Raw genomic sequence first — 14,465 nt, forward strand, 5'->3', positions numbered from 1 at the left:
TAAGAATATTTATTACCACACCTAAAATATATAAAAGTTGGTTAGAATTATTGATGTAGATATTGACTTTTTTGTTACAATTTGAAAATTCGTTTTGATCTCACTCCAATTTAGATACTTTAATTTAGAGTTGCTTAGTCCTGAAAATCTTCATACTAAAATTTTGAGACATTCTCTTGTTTTTCCCCGTGCCTTATGTTTAACTTTCGCCTTGCGTGTTAAAAAAAGTCTGGTCGATATTTTTTATCTATTTTCAAGTTTTATGCCATTGAGATAGAAAATTAGTTTAAAACATATTTTGTATACAATTTGGTAAAACAGATAGATGCAATTTTAATATATGCGTATACGGGATTACACATCTACAGAGCACATATGTTAATTGTTTTTAGATTTTTGTAAATGTATTTTAACTGTGATATACGATTATCTAAAGGAGGCTCAAGAATTATATACAAACCTTTTTTGTTTGTAAACTGATTTTTAAAACTGTTTCTCTTTCCCATAAACGGTAATATTTACAGTATTTTAAACTCATAAGTAGCTTTCTAGCTTAATCGGTTTAGTATGAAATTAAAATTGAATTTAGATATTGAAGTTATTGGAATTTTTTATAATTTCATCCTTATGCGTGGTGATTTATCCTGAAGGTAGAAGCTAAGCATGATTTAAGTTGTAATTTGACGTGAATTACAAATTTTAATCAGACACGTCAGGGTATTAACAGAAACAAACGTTGACTGAAATAAGACTGACATATGTATTTGTTTGCTCAGCTTTTATAACTCTTTTTATAACAAATTTCTAATTTTTTATAATCTATAAGATGGATAAACTCTCGTGTAACAAAATGAGATGTAGCCGTATTGGAATTTTGATTGATTTTAATTGGAGTAAAAAAAGTTTAAACAATTAGTGTATTGAATGCAAAGCTTTTGCTGACTCACTGCTGACATAATCAATTAATTAATTGACGTAATTGGCAGAGAAAACACTGAAACTTGATTTTCACTGCACAATTTCTTTTTCTGGTTATTGCTCAAAGAGTCCCTACATACGATAACTAATGAATCTATGGGAACAAGATTGAGTGTCTCCTAAATGTCTTTCTTGTTCAAGGAAGATACCAATCGAATGGTGACTTGAGCTCATTTTATGAGCCTTAAATTTATCTAATAAACTGAGTGAAAATATTTAAAATCCGTTTCATAATTATGTTTACTTTCTAATAATATTATAAATGCGAAAATGCCTTTGTTTATTTGCTTTTTTGTCACGTGTAAACTATTCATACCGATTGTTCTGAAATTTAGCATGAACATTCTTACGGTTATAGGGATAAATATAGGCCTATTTTTATTTCGGTAATTACTCCGAGATACACCCCACTGATCTTTAAACGAGCGAAAAATCCCATCTTGGTCACTAAAGTTGTGTATATTAATTGAATGATACTGTCAAATGTAATCAACTGTTCTGTATAAACATTATTTATTATTTTTAATTTACATTTATAGTTGGTAGATTATTTAATAAATAACCATAATTGGCAACGCCGTTTTAGATTTCAGCGATTAGGTAAATAGTAATCAACCTTATAAAATGTCCTAAAACATAGAAGGTCAGAATTTGACTCCGAAGACTAAAATTTACTATATATTTAAAGACTTATATAAAACCCTTCTTAGTTCTCTTTTGACAGATGTAGGCCTCTCTGAACCGATATATGTATATATATATATATATATATATATATATATAGAGAGAGAGAGAGAGAGAGAGAGAGAGAGAGAAGAGAGAGAGAGAGAGGGAGAGAGAGAGAGATCAGGGTTCGACTCCCAGCGGAGCAAGTACTTTTTGTGATTCAATGTCTATTGAAATTAAATAAGGCTATTGCCAGTTATACAATTTAATGTAAATAAAAAGTCGTTTGACAGGTATTTGGTCTTCTGATCATATGTTAGTTTGCTTATTTAAACGCATATGTGACAGATACGGCCAAATACAAAATAATTGAATCGGAAAAAGTAAGCGCTCTGTGGTGAAATGGTAGCACATTCACCCGGCAAGTGAGAGATCCGGGTTCGACTCCCGGCGGAGCAAGTACTTTTTGTGATTCAATGTCTATTGAAATTAAATAAGGCTATTGCCAGTTATACAATTTAATGTAAATAAAAAGTCGTTTGACAGGTATTTGGTCTTCTGATCATATGTTAGTTTGCTTATTTAAACGCATATGTGACAGATACGGCCAAATACAAAATAATTGAATCGGAAAAAGTAAACGCTCTGTGGTGAAATGGTAGCACATTCACCCGGCAAGTGAGAGATCCGGGTTCGACTCCCGGCGGAGCAAGTACTTTTTGTGACTCAATGTCTATTGAAATTAAATAAGGCTATTGCCATTTATACAATTTAATGTAAATAAAAAGTCGTTTGACAGGTATTTGGTCTTCTGATCATATGTTAGTTTGCTTATTTAAACGCATATGTGACAGATACGGCCAAATACAAAATAATTGAATCGGAAAAAGTAAGCGCTCTGTGGTGAAATGGTAGCACATTCACCCGGCAAGTGAGAGATCCGGGTTCGACTCCCGGCGGAGCAAGCAAGTACTTTTTGTGACTCAATGTCTATTGAAATTAAATAAGGCTATTGCCATTTATACAATTTAATGTAAATAAAAAGTCGTTTGACAGGTATTTGGTCTTCTGATCATATGTTAGTTTGCTTATTTAAACGCATATGTGACAGATACGGCCAAATACAAAATAATTGAATCGGAAAAAGTAAGCGCTCTGTGGTGAAATGGTAGCACATTCACCCGGCAAGTGAGAGATCCGGGTTCGACTCCCGGCGGAGCAAGTACTTTTTGTGACTCAATGTTTATTTAAATTAAATAAGGCTATTGCCATTTATACAATTTTATATATATATATATATATATATATATATATACATATATTCTTGATCGTGAAACAAAAAATACTAGGATCGAAGTAAATTACAATTACCATAATTAAACTGTTTGACGTACTTTATTGATCGTGCCAACAAAGCAACTCAACATTGGCGTCGGAAAGATAATTCACTCAAACCAGCGTTGGTCATACACGTACAAAATCTCCGAAATTGCGTGCGAAGCCGCGGGAAACTGCTAGTACAAAATAAAAATCCTGTTTTTATAAAAAAATACGTTATAGTTTTTCAACATCAAACAGTTACTTGGATCTGAAATGTACTGCAGATAACTCATTCTAGTGTTATTAAATATGTCGAGTATATGGCGCTACTTAAAGTTGACATGCATTGGGAAATGTCAAATAATCAAAATATAAAAGTTTACAGTTCTGTACAAGTGAGCTCGACTGAATATAAAACGTGCCATCGAAATGCACTCGTGTAGAGGACTGTGACAAGGGGTAATTATTACTGTGACTTAATTTGTAATTAATAAGATTACAAATTTTAATTCAATTTTTAAAGATTTTCATTGGTCGGTAGTTTACCATGAGTATTCCTTACAGATGGCAACACAAGAGATACTAAGAGCCAGGTTCAGAGTTCTTACTTTGTTTTGTTTGAGTTGTTTCGTCGTCACGTTTTAAAAACACTGGAATACGGATGTTTTATTATGTTATAAACCTAAATTGTTTTCAAGATACCTATCGAGTGATATGGCGATGATCGAGTGGTAAAATATAAATTAGACAACTTTAAAATAATTAAAAATGGAAATCGGTCATTACTTTCCAATAGGAATAAGCACACTGACATTTGCAAGTGGAAAACGTGTTTCTCTTTTATATTTTTAATTTAGCTTATGATCATTAAACAAAATTTAATTTTAAACAAACACCAGTCTGGACGGATCTCCCAACTATAGTACTTCAACTATTATTTACTAGATAGCGGAGATTTTATGACAATCTATTATCTGACTTACCATCAGCAATCAATGTCGATAACCTTCAAAAACCTTTCGAGTCATATTATCACTAGTTCAGTTCTTTAGTTAGGCTACAAACCTGTGACCTTTCGTTCGCCTAAAGATTAGCTGTAAGCTGTAACAGGTGTGAAACTGATGGATGTTGGAACGAAAAGTTTATCATCCATTTATTTATTTTAAATGTACTTTTTGAACAATTTAATTTGCTCACACAAATTAATATTTGTAATAGAGAACACTCTACACGATTGGAATAAGAATGCGGGGTGCAGTTCTAAATAATCTTAATTGAAATCAGCTCATCGCCCGGTACTGGGAGTATCCAGTTCCCTGGATATGACGCAGATATTTATATTATCATCCTGCTGTGGTGGATTACCGTCATCTACAATTCTTTGTAATCTAAGCTTACAGGATATTAAACAAGCCTCCCCTATGAGTATAATGACATATCTTGTTCACTGGCAGATGTTCGTGTTCAACGATTCGTATTGCTCTGTTGTAAAACTCTTGTTGAATAGTGTAAAAAAATTAAATGTGGGGGTGTGAAACTTGAGAAATGAGTCTGACTGGTCATACGAGTGGAAATATGTGAACACTTAAATTAACGTTTAAAAATTAATTGAAGTATAATTAATTATTTATTTATTTTTCTTATTTAAATTCCTTTAAAGGTAATTACGTTTGGTTACTCTATTTAAATATTTGTTATTTTTGAGGTTACATAGTAGACAACAATTTGATCATTACTTTACTTCTTGATAAGTAAGTTTTCATTTCATTTGTATATATTTTTAACGATTTTAATGAATTTAATATTCTAAAGAAAGATATTAAGGCTTCAGAATTCATCATAACCTCACTTCTATCCTTCTACCATATTCACTGGTAGGACTGGCAGGCTAGAGAAGCTGATCGTACTTTTGCTCAAAAATGAACCTTACGGACCTCATTGTTTCATGTATTTGATCTTAATTTAACGTAACATTCAGAGTACTTCTTGTACATACAATTCATAATAATTTATCACTAAAACAGCTTTTGGCGAATATAATAAAAATTATATCTTTCGATTATATAACGATTTTAACAAAAAAAAAGGTATATTTCAATCAAGTTTGCAATCAAAACCGAGTTTTTGTAAAGTCTGATTATTTTCGAAACATTAATGCCAATGCTTTAAGTTAAAGATAGAGTATGAAATAAATGAATATTGATTATTAAATTTTAAAACTACATTATAAAAATACAAAGGTGAATAATTTAAACATTTCTTACAAGGTAAAATCTTTATTTTCATGTTTATTTATGCATATGTTTAATTTTAGATCTGTGGTTGAATTCGTATTTGAGAACCGCATTCAAATTATTATACTTTTCATAATTCACCTAAAAATGGAATTTTTCCAAATCACTATAAGGAAAAATAACAAAATTTTCTCCCTCTTTTTATAAACAAAACGAAACAAAAAAATAAAATGAGTTTTTGGATAGAGGATACTCTAAGGGTGTATGCTTCACACAACGTACTGTACTTTAATTTTTTAGATATGATAAGACAGAACTTATGCAATCGGACTGCAACAGACTCCTCACGTCGAACCAATATATTCTCCAATTTATATCAGAGCAGATATATTATATTTATTAAATATAACATTACATTCAACATTTTTATATATTAAAAGCTAAATTATTAACGCCACATGTAGGTATTGTTAACCTGTTTCACTTACAATTACATTTGCATGTTGAGGGTTTGTACACAGAAAACTACTGTATGCAATGTCCCTGCGCTATAAAAGTTGTAACTGCAAAGTCGAAGCTATTTCGGCCCCTACCAAATCTCAGGGGCAGACAATAAGCAGGTGAGATTGGTTCCTCAACTCCCTCACTACCACCTCAGTATCGACCGCTTGTTCCACTATGCATAGAATATTTTGTGCCCCAACACTCTCAATATCTCTTCCTTCAATATTCTGCCACCAACAGGAGGCGAAAACTTCTCAACCAAGTTAAACTTGGGGAAGGACACTGTTTCGGAGCAGTACGGTACTATTACTCGGTACAGTCTCTATCTCTGCTTGTATCCTACGTTCATCTAGGAGACTTCTCAACCAAGTTAAACTTGGGGAAGGACGTTTCTTCGAGCCGTACGGTACTATTACTCGGTATAGTCTCTCTCTCTCTGCTTGTATCCTACGTTCATCTAGGAGACTTCTCAACCAAGTTAAACTTGGGGAAGGACACTGTCTCGGAGCAGTACGGTACTATTACTCGGTACAGTCTCTCTCTCTCTCTCTCTCTCTCTCTCTCTCTCTGCTTGTATCCTACGCAATACTGCGTTCATCTGAAATTGACACAATAAAACTTGAGTCCTCAAATCTCGAGTCCAAGTTTTGAAGAGATCCAAAAAGAATTGGCGACAAATTCGATGTCAGGCTCTATTTTTAGATCTCCAGACACTTTTCAAGTCGGAGACACGTATCAATTGGGTTATTAGTGTCCAACAGAAGTTTTTAACCCTACTTTTTAAAGTGTTAATAAATATTTACTTTGATGGCTTATGCAATCATAGTTGCACTCTGTCGTCGTCCAGGATCTCTGATGTTAAAACGATAGTAATAGTTCGATTTGAACGTCTTCGTCGTCGACTTTCTTGTGAATCTCTTCAAATTGACGTGGATTCCAGATTTCAAGAATAAAGTCTGTGGCAGTGTTTCATTTCAGACAATAACCTAAGTGGACGTTGAAATTGAACAACATTTGAAAATTCAACTTTTGCAATGAATATATTCATCCCACTATAACTATGTTAGCATAGCTTTGTTGTGAGATCATTATATTTCACTTATATAATCGACGTTTTGTAACCTTATAAAATGTTCAATCGTATCCAAAATATATTGTTTTATTCTAATTATACACTAGATGCTCTATAACGGTGTTATATATTTTAACAGATTATGTTTAAAGAAGATTAAAGTAAAGTAAAGATTAGTCCTCTCTAACCCATTAACCTGGAGACCAACGGCTTAAAACTGATTTCCAAAACACCACCAATGGCCGGGCAGGCGGGCTGCTTGCAAGGACAAGATTGCTCAGCGGTCACCCATCCAAGCAGCAGCCACGCTCAACTTTGCTTGATCTGGCTATCTTGCGATAAACCGTTGTACCCGCTACACTGCGCCATTGGCAACATAACATTATTGAATAAGATAATTGTATCTCATTATGATTCTCAACATTCTTGAAAACCTGGTGAAATTACTTAATTACTTGAGAATAACAGTTATATGTCAGTAATATCAATGAGGTCTTGGTAGGTTTTAGGACTAAGTGACAAACTCTGTAGACAAGGTTTAATTTAATTGGTTTTGACTATTCAAGCATAAAGGTTTTTCTAATGTTGTTAAGGAAAAGTTTTATTCGGGCGAAGCTTATAAACTATTAAGAATACTTGAATATAAGGGCCTCTTAACTAACAGAGAGATCTTTTGGTTGAGAGCAACATTAATTGCCTGTCCAATCACCTACTGGCTTTCTCCAATTACAATTTCCTCTTCTGCTTACACTGCTGCACAATTTCTAGACAGGGGGAGTACTTAACAGTTCTGCTGGGTCACTTATTCCGTCTAACTAACATCTTCCGTTCAATAAGCAAATTTGGTAGCGTTGATTATTGAATTATAGATTACCCATTCAGAGCGGCGGCAGAGTTGTGCCGTTCCTAGCTGTGTGCTAGTACTTCTAGTTACCACCCACAGATAGCACCAGTTTCGCGTCGTACGGCGTCATCTTTCTATCTATATTGTTTCCTTTGTCTCAGACCGAAAACATCACCAGTCTGAGTCTTTGGACGGATCTCCCAACTATAGTACTTCAACTATTATTTACTAGATAGCGGAAATTTTATGACAATCTATTATCTGACTTACCATCAGCAATCAATGTCGATAACCTTCAAAAACCTTTCGAGCCATATTATCACTAGTTCAGTTCTTTAGTTAGGCTACAAACCTGTGACCTTTCGTTCGCCTAAAGATTAGCTGTAAGCTGTAACAGGTGTGAAACAGATGGATGTTGGAACGAAAAGTTATCATCCATTTATTTATTTTAATTGTAACATTTATTTAACATTGAACAATTTAATTTGCTCACACAAATTAATATTTGTAATAGAGACCACTCTACACGATTGGAATAAGAATGCGGGGTGCAGTTCTAAATAATCTTAATTGAAATCAGCTCATCGCCCGGTTCTGGGAGTATCCAGTTCCCTGGATTTGACGCAGATATTTATATTATCATCCTGCTGTGTGGATTACCGTCATCTACAATTCTTTGTAATCTAAGCTTACAGGATATTAAACAAGCCTCCCCTATGAGTATAATGACATATCTTGTTCACTGGCAGATGTTCGTGTTCAACGATTCGTATTGCTCTGTTGTAAAACTCTTGTTGAATAGTGTAAAAAAAATTAAATGTGGGGGTGTGAAACTTGAGAAATGAGTCTGACTGGTCATACGAGTGGAAATATGTGAGCACTTAAATTAACGTTGAAAAATTAATTGAAGTATAATTAATTATTTATTTATTTTTCTTATTTAAATTCCTTTAAAGGTAATTACGTTTGGTTACTCTATTTAAATATTTGTTATTTTTGAGGTTACATAGTAGACAACAATTTGATCATTACTTTACTTCTTGATAAGTAAGTTTTCATTTCATTTGTATATTTTTACGATTTTAATGAATTTAATATTCTAAAGAAAGTCATTAAGGCTTCAGAATTCATCATAACCTCACTTCTATCCTTCTACCATATTCACTGGTAGGACTGGCAGGCTAGAGAAGCTGATCGTACTTTTGCTCAAAAATGAACCTTACGGACCTCATTGTTTCATGTATTTGATCTTAATTTAACATAACATTCAGAGTACTTCTTGTACATACAATTCATAATAATTTATCACTAAAACAGCTTTTGGCGAATATAATAAAAATTATATCTTTCGATTATATAACGATTTTAACAAAAAAAAAGGTATATTTCAATCAAGTTTGCAATCAAAACCGAGTTTTTGTAAAGTCTGATTATTTTCGAAACATTAATGCCAATGCTTTAAGTTAAAGATAGAGTATGAAATAAATGAATATTGATTATTAAATTTTAAAACTACATTATAAAAATACAAAGGTGAATAATTTAAACATTTCTTACAAGGTAAAATCTTTATTTTCATGTTTATTTATGCATATGATTCAAAATAAAGCATGTATAACGTATGAATAATATTGTTGTGGTATATAAAGCGTGGTGTATTCTGTAAGATAAAAATGTCGACGTATGGTGTATGTTTTGCAAAAATATGTCGAATGGGGAATGTTGTAAGACGAAATATCGTATGGTGTATATTGTCCGAAAATATATTATCGAATGGGGAAAGTTATAAGACGAAATATCGTATGGTGTATATTGTGCGAAAATATATCGAATGGGGAAAGTTATAAGACAAAATATCGTATGGTGTATATTGTCCGAAAATATATCGAATGGGGAAAGTTATAAGACGAAATATCGTATGGTGTATATTGTCCGAAAATATATCGAATGGGGAAAGTTATAAGACAAAATATCGTATGGTGTATATTGTCCGAAAATATTTCGAATGGGGAAAGTTATAAGACAAAATATCGTATGGTGTATATTGTCCGAAAATATATTATCGAATGGGGAAAGTTATAAGACGAAATATCGTATGGTGTATATTGTCCGAAAATATATCGAATGGGGAAAGTTATAAGACAAAATATCGTATGGTGTATATTGTCCGAAAATATATCGAATGGGGAAAGTTATAAGACGAAATATCGTATGGTGTATATTGTGTGAAACTATATCGAATGGGGAAAGTTATAAGACGAAATATCGTATGGTGTATATTGTCCGAAAATATATCGAATGGGGAAAGTTATAAGACGAAATATCGTATGTTGTACGGCAGTGACTGGGCGGTAGCGGCGTCGGCCGTGCTGGAATGACAACAAAGCGGTGTAGAGGATGTCGTGACATGTGATTCGCCCACACCCTCATCTACACAGGTCATCTCACTTCACTGATTCAGACGCCGACACTGACCTGATCACCAGCAGTAGATACTCTTCCTAAAAATCGTTTCTATCCGCTGCTGTTTATTGGCTGAGCGCTAGCGAAGCCTATCACTAAGGGAGCTGGAATAATATGTCTTTCTGTCCATGCGATATCTCAAGAACGTTTTTAAAGAAACTTCACTTCTATTTAATGACCATCGAGTTGGTACGAGATGTTACTCTATGGTATTTGGCTGAGCGTTAGCGAAAATTTTTACATTGGTTTTCGTGGGCAACTGGAAAATCACAGAAAAAATACATTTTTAAACAAACTGACATATGACAGTTTAACAAATTGTATAATGGTGTAACGCATGTCACCTATCACAATGAAACGTGCTCTACGCTTGAAAATTTGCTTGCAAACTCAGCGAAGCCTGTTACGCAACACGTGGTTTGCCAAGATACTCCTGCCTTGGCATTGAGGACAGCAATTAGAACCTGTAAACATAATTCGTTTGTGCTCCGATACATGGTTAGTTGTAATAATAGTATTTGCTATAAGATAAAGCGCTAAATTGTTGTGTCGCCGGGATTAAATATCCTACTGTTTCTTTTTTGAGAATCTTGATATTATGTTTGTTATTTTTATAGGGTGAATAATGGATTAGCTGGGAATATTATGAAACTCCTGCGCTTTGTTCGCGATCTTCTCTTGTCTTTTACTTCTCACATTCGAGAAAGGTAGTCAGTACGTTAAAAAATACAGTATTACAGTATTTTTTTAAGAAGAGGTTTATCAATGTTTCTCGTATGCTGCCCGTCCTCGTGGGCAAACAGATTAAGGGAGAGAGTCGATACAGTACAAAGTCGATGGTACTGATAAAAAAGTACTCATTTATAATCAAGTATTGCTCATTTATAAATACTGTACAAGCAATGAGGTGGAATTTAAGGAGTTTGTTTTACCAAATTATATTGAGTAAGATAATTGTCTAACCTGGATAATATTTTTGCCACTCATAAAGTTTAAAATATTTAATAGTATATTATTAATTAATTGTATTTGTCACCAACAGAATTTGAACCTATACTATATCTAAGTCCGATGCTTTAGGCCGTGAGGCCACGGGTCACTGATGGGATTTAGCACGTTCTTTTGGCTTGTCCTAGTTGCAAACCTCAGTGACACGTAAAGATAGGTTTGCAAAATGCTAATCCTCGATTAACACAGTGCTGTAGCTTATTCAATGACACACCCCCAGAAAATACAGTTGACAGAAATTTTGACACCGAGTCACACGTAGAGGCAAACGTGTTTTCCACTATATCGTTCCATTGTATTTCCATAATTGAACAGTTATCATGGAACAGTGCACTTTTGAATTAGTTATTGGATGCACTATAACAGCTAATTAGTGATTAGATCAATAAATCAATCAATTGGTTAGATTTAAATTAATTCGCATAACTAATGTATTAGCCAATAATTACAGCATTACATTTTTTGTAGTATTTTGTTTAATCAACATTGCAAGTATTGCTCATTTATAAATACAAGCAATGAGGTAGAATTTAAGGAGTTTGATTTACCAAATTATATTGAGTAAGATCATTCTTAGCTGGATAATATGTTTCCGACTCATATAGTTTAAAATATTAAATGGGGTATTATTAATTGTATTTTGAGTTTTATGAAGAGTTTTATCACTTAGGAAGATGTGTAGTGTATTTAGTTTTGATAAGGAAATATATCTTTAACTTTTAAGGAAGAAAAGCTTATGAAATGACATAATCTCTTTCACTCAAATTAAACATTATATTTAAATAAATTTTATTCTCTTATATTTTTAAATTTCACACCTTCCTGAGGTCTTTTATGCTTAGTAAAGTTCTGGTAGACATTGATAATTGTGATTTTATTCCGGAATAAATTTGATGATTTTTTTACTAAAACTCTATACAACTTCATAGTTGGTCACATAGATGATATTGATTTAGATGACTTACTTCAATTAATTGACATTGAAACTCTGTGTGTTTTATATTATACGTACATATTAGCTTTAGATACTTAAGATGATGATAAAATCATTTAAAATTAAAACCTTACCTCTAAGACTTTTTTACATGGTAAGTATACTTCAATCTATAATAAAATATTTTAACAAATTCAGTTCTTCTCTAATTTTTGAAAGCGTGGTTATTCCTAAGCATAATTTCACATCTAGGATTCTACTACATTTACACCAGAACAATGTTCTTAAATAAGTAGTCGGAAACAAAAACCATTCATCTTTAGATGCATATATCCTTGTAAGCTATTGCCGTTTTCTTTAATGTTGTGTACTTGCCAACAAAACTCAGGGCATAGCCATGCCTTAATTTATTTGCGTGCATATAACATTAAAATTATTTTCTTTCTTGTTTCAGGTATTTACATGGAATGGTGTTCGAATGAAGTAGTAACTCTTATTCTGGTATGTAACCATATTAATAGCTTGTAATTTGTAAATTGTATAGATCTATGAGCTTATCTTTGACTGACAAGTTTTTATTCTACACTATACTATCCGTACCATTTTTGAAGGATGAAAGGATAATATATATATTTACTCTTAGAACTGATTTTGAGTATCATAACAATGTAGCATTGTTATAATCCAATTTCAAACTCCACAATTGCGTCTCGTGATTAGCACTGATTAATGTTCCTCTAATTATTTGGTAATAATTAATTAATTGATTTGGCCATTAATTAAGCTTGCTGAAATACACGTGATCTTAGTTTGTAACAAGGGTACATCGTACACTTGAATTCCTCTTACCGTAAATTTTAAATTCGTGTTATTGAAAGGCATTGTTCTTGCGTTGCTCAAATTTTTAACAACTAGTAATTTTAATTAAACAAATTAATAATTTATAACTGGGAATAGTAAAGAACTACTAGCGATTGTGTTATCAATGTTATAGATAATTCTATCGATACTATCTATGATATAAAGCTGTTACTACCAATAATTGATAGTGAAATACTATCGAATAGTATTACAGATTGTTTAGTAAAATGACACACTGTGGTAGCAGGAATTTGTTTGATGTAACCGTGTAGGTACACCATTGTTAAACCACAGTCCTGTGTTCACGGTCTGTCTATCAAGGTCTCTCGCTGCTTGGTGACATACACTGTGGTAGCAGGAATTTGCTTGATGTAACCGTGTAGGTACATCATTGTTAAACCACAGTGCTGTGTTCACACAGTCTGTCTATCAAGGTCTCTTGCTGCTTTGGTGACATACACTGTGGTAGCAGGAATTTGCTTGATGTAACCGTGTAGGTACATCATTGATAAACCACAGTGCTGTGTTCACACAGACTGTTCATCAAGGTCTCACTTTGCTTGGTGACATACAATGTGGTAGCAGGAATTTGCTTGATGTAACCGTATAGGTACATCATTGATAAACCACAGTGCTGTGTTCACACAGACTGTCTATCAAGGTCTCTCGCTGCTTGGTGACATACACTGTGGTAGCAGGAATTTGCTTGATGTAACCGTATAGGTACATCATTGATAAACCACAGTGCTGTGTTCACACAGTCTGTTCATCAAGGTCTCTCGCTGCTTGGTGACATACACTGTGGTAGCAGGAATTTGCTTGATGTAACCGTGTAGGTACATCATTGTTAAACCACAGTGCTGTGTTCACACAGTCTGTCTATCAAGGTCTCTCGCTGCTTGGTGACATACACTGTGGTAGCAGGAATTTGCTTGATGTAACCGTGTAGGTACACCATTGTTAAACCACAGTGCTGTGTTCACACAGTCTGTCTATCAAGGTCTCTCGCTGCTTGGTGACATACAATGTGGTAGCAGGAATTTGCTTGATGTAACCGTGTAGGTACACCATTGTTAAACCACAGTGCTGTGTTCACACAGTCTGTTCATCAAGGTCTCTCGCTGCTTGGTGACATACACTGTGGTAGCAGGAATTTGCTTGATGTAACCGTATAGTTACATCATTGATAAACCACAGTGCTGTGTTCACACAGTCTGTCTATCAAGGTCTCTCGCTGCTTGGTGACATACACTGTGGTAGCAGGAATTTGCTTGATGTAACCGTATAGTTACATCATTGATAAACCACAGTGCTGTGTTCACACAGTCCGTTCATCAAGGACTCACGTTGTCTGGTGACTTACACAGAGCTAGCAGGAATTTCCTATATTGGGACCGATTTGATTCACCTAAACTTACACCTAATTTGTTCTATAAAAATATAGATAGTAGTTTTATCGGTCGAAAGATTTTACTAATGAAAGTTTCATCACCCAAAAATCCTTGCACGAAATGCCGGTCAATAAATCTTTAAAAATCGGACTTTTAAAAGTTTAAATTCTACAATTGTAGACGGTATAAT

The sequence above is a fragment of the Homalodisca vitripennis genome, chromosome 2 (genome assembly GCF_021130785.1).
Source record: "Homalodisca vitripennis isolate AUS2020 chromosome 2, UT_GWSS_2.1, whole genome shotgun sequence".
NCBI classification, from domain to species: domain Eukaryota; kingdom Metazoa; phylum Arthropoda; class Insecta; order Hemiptera; family Cicadellidae; genus Homalodisca; species Homalodisca vitripennis.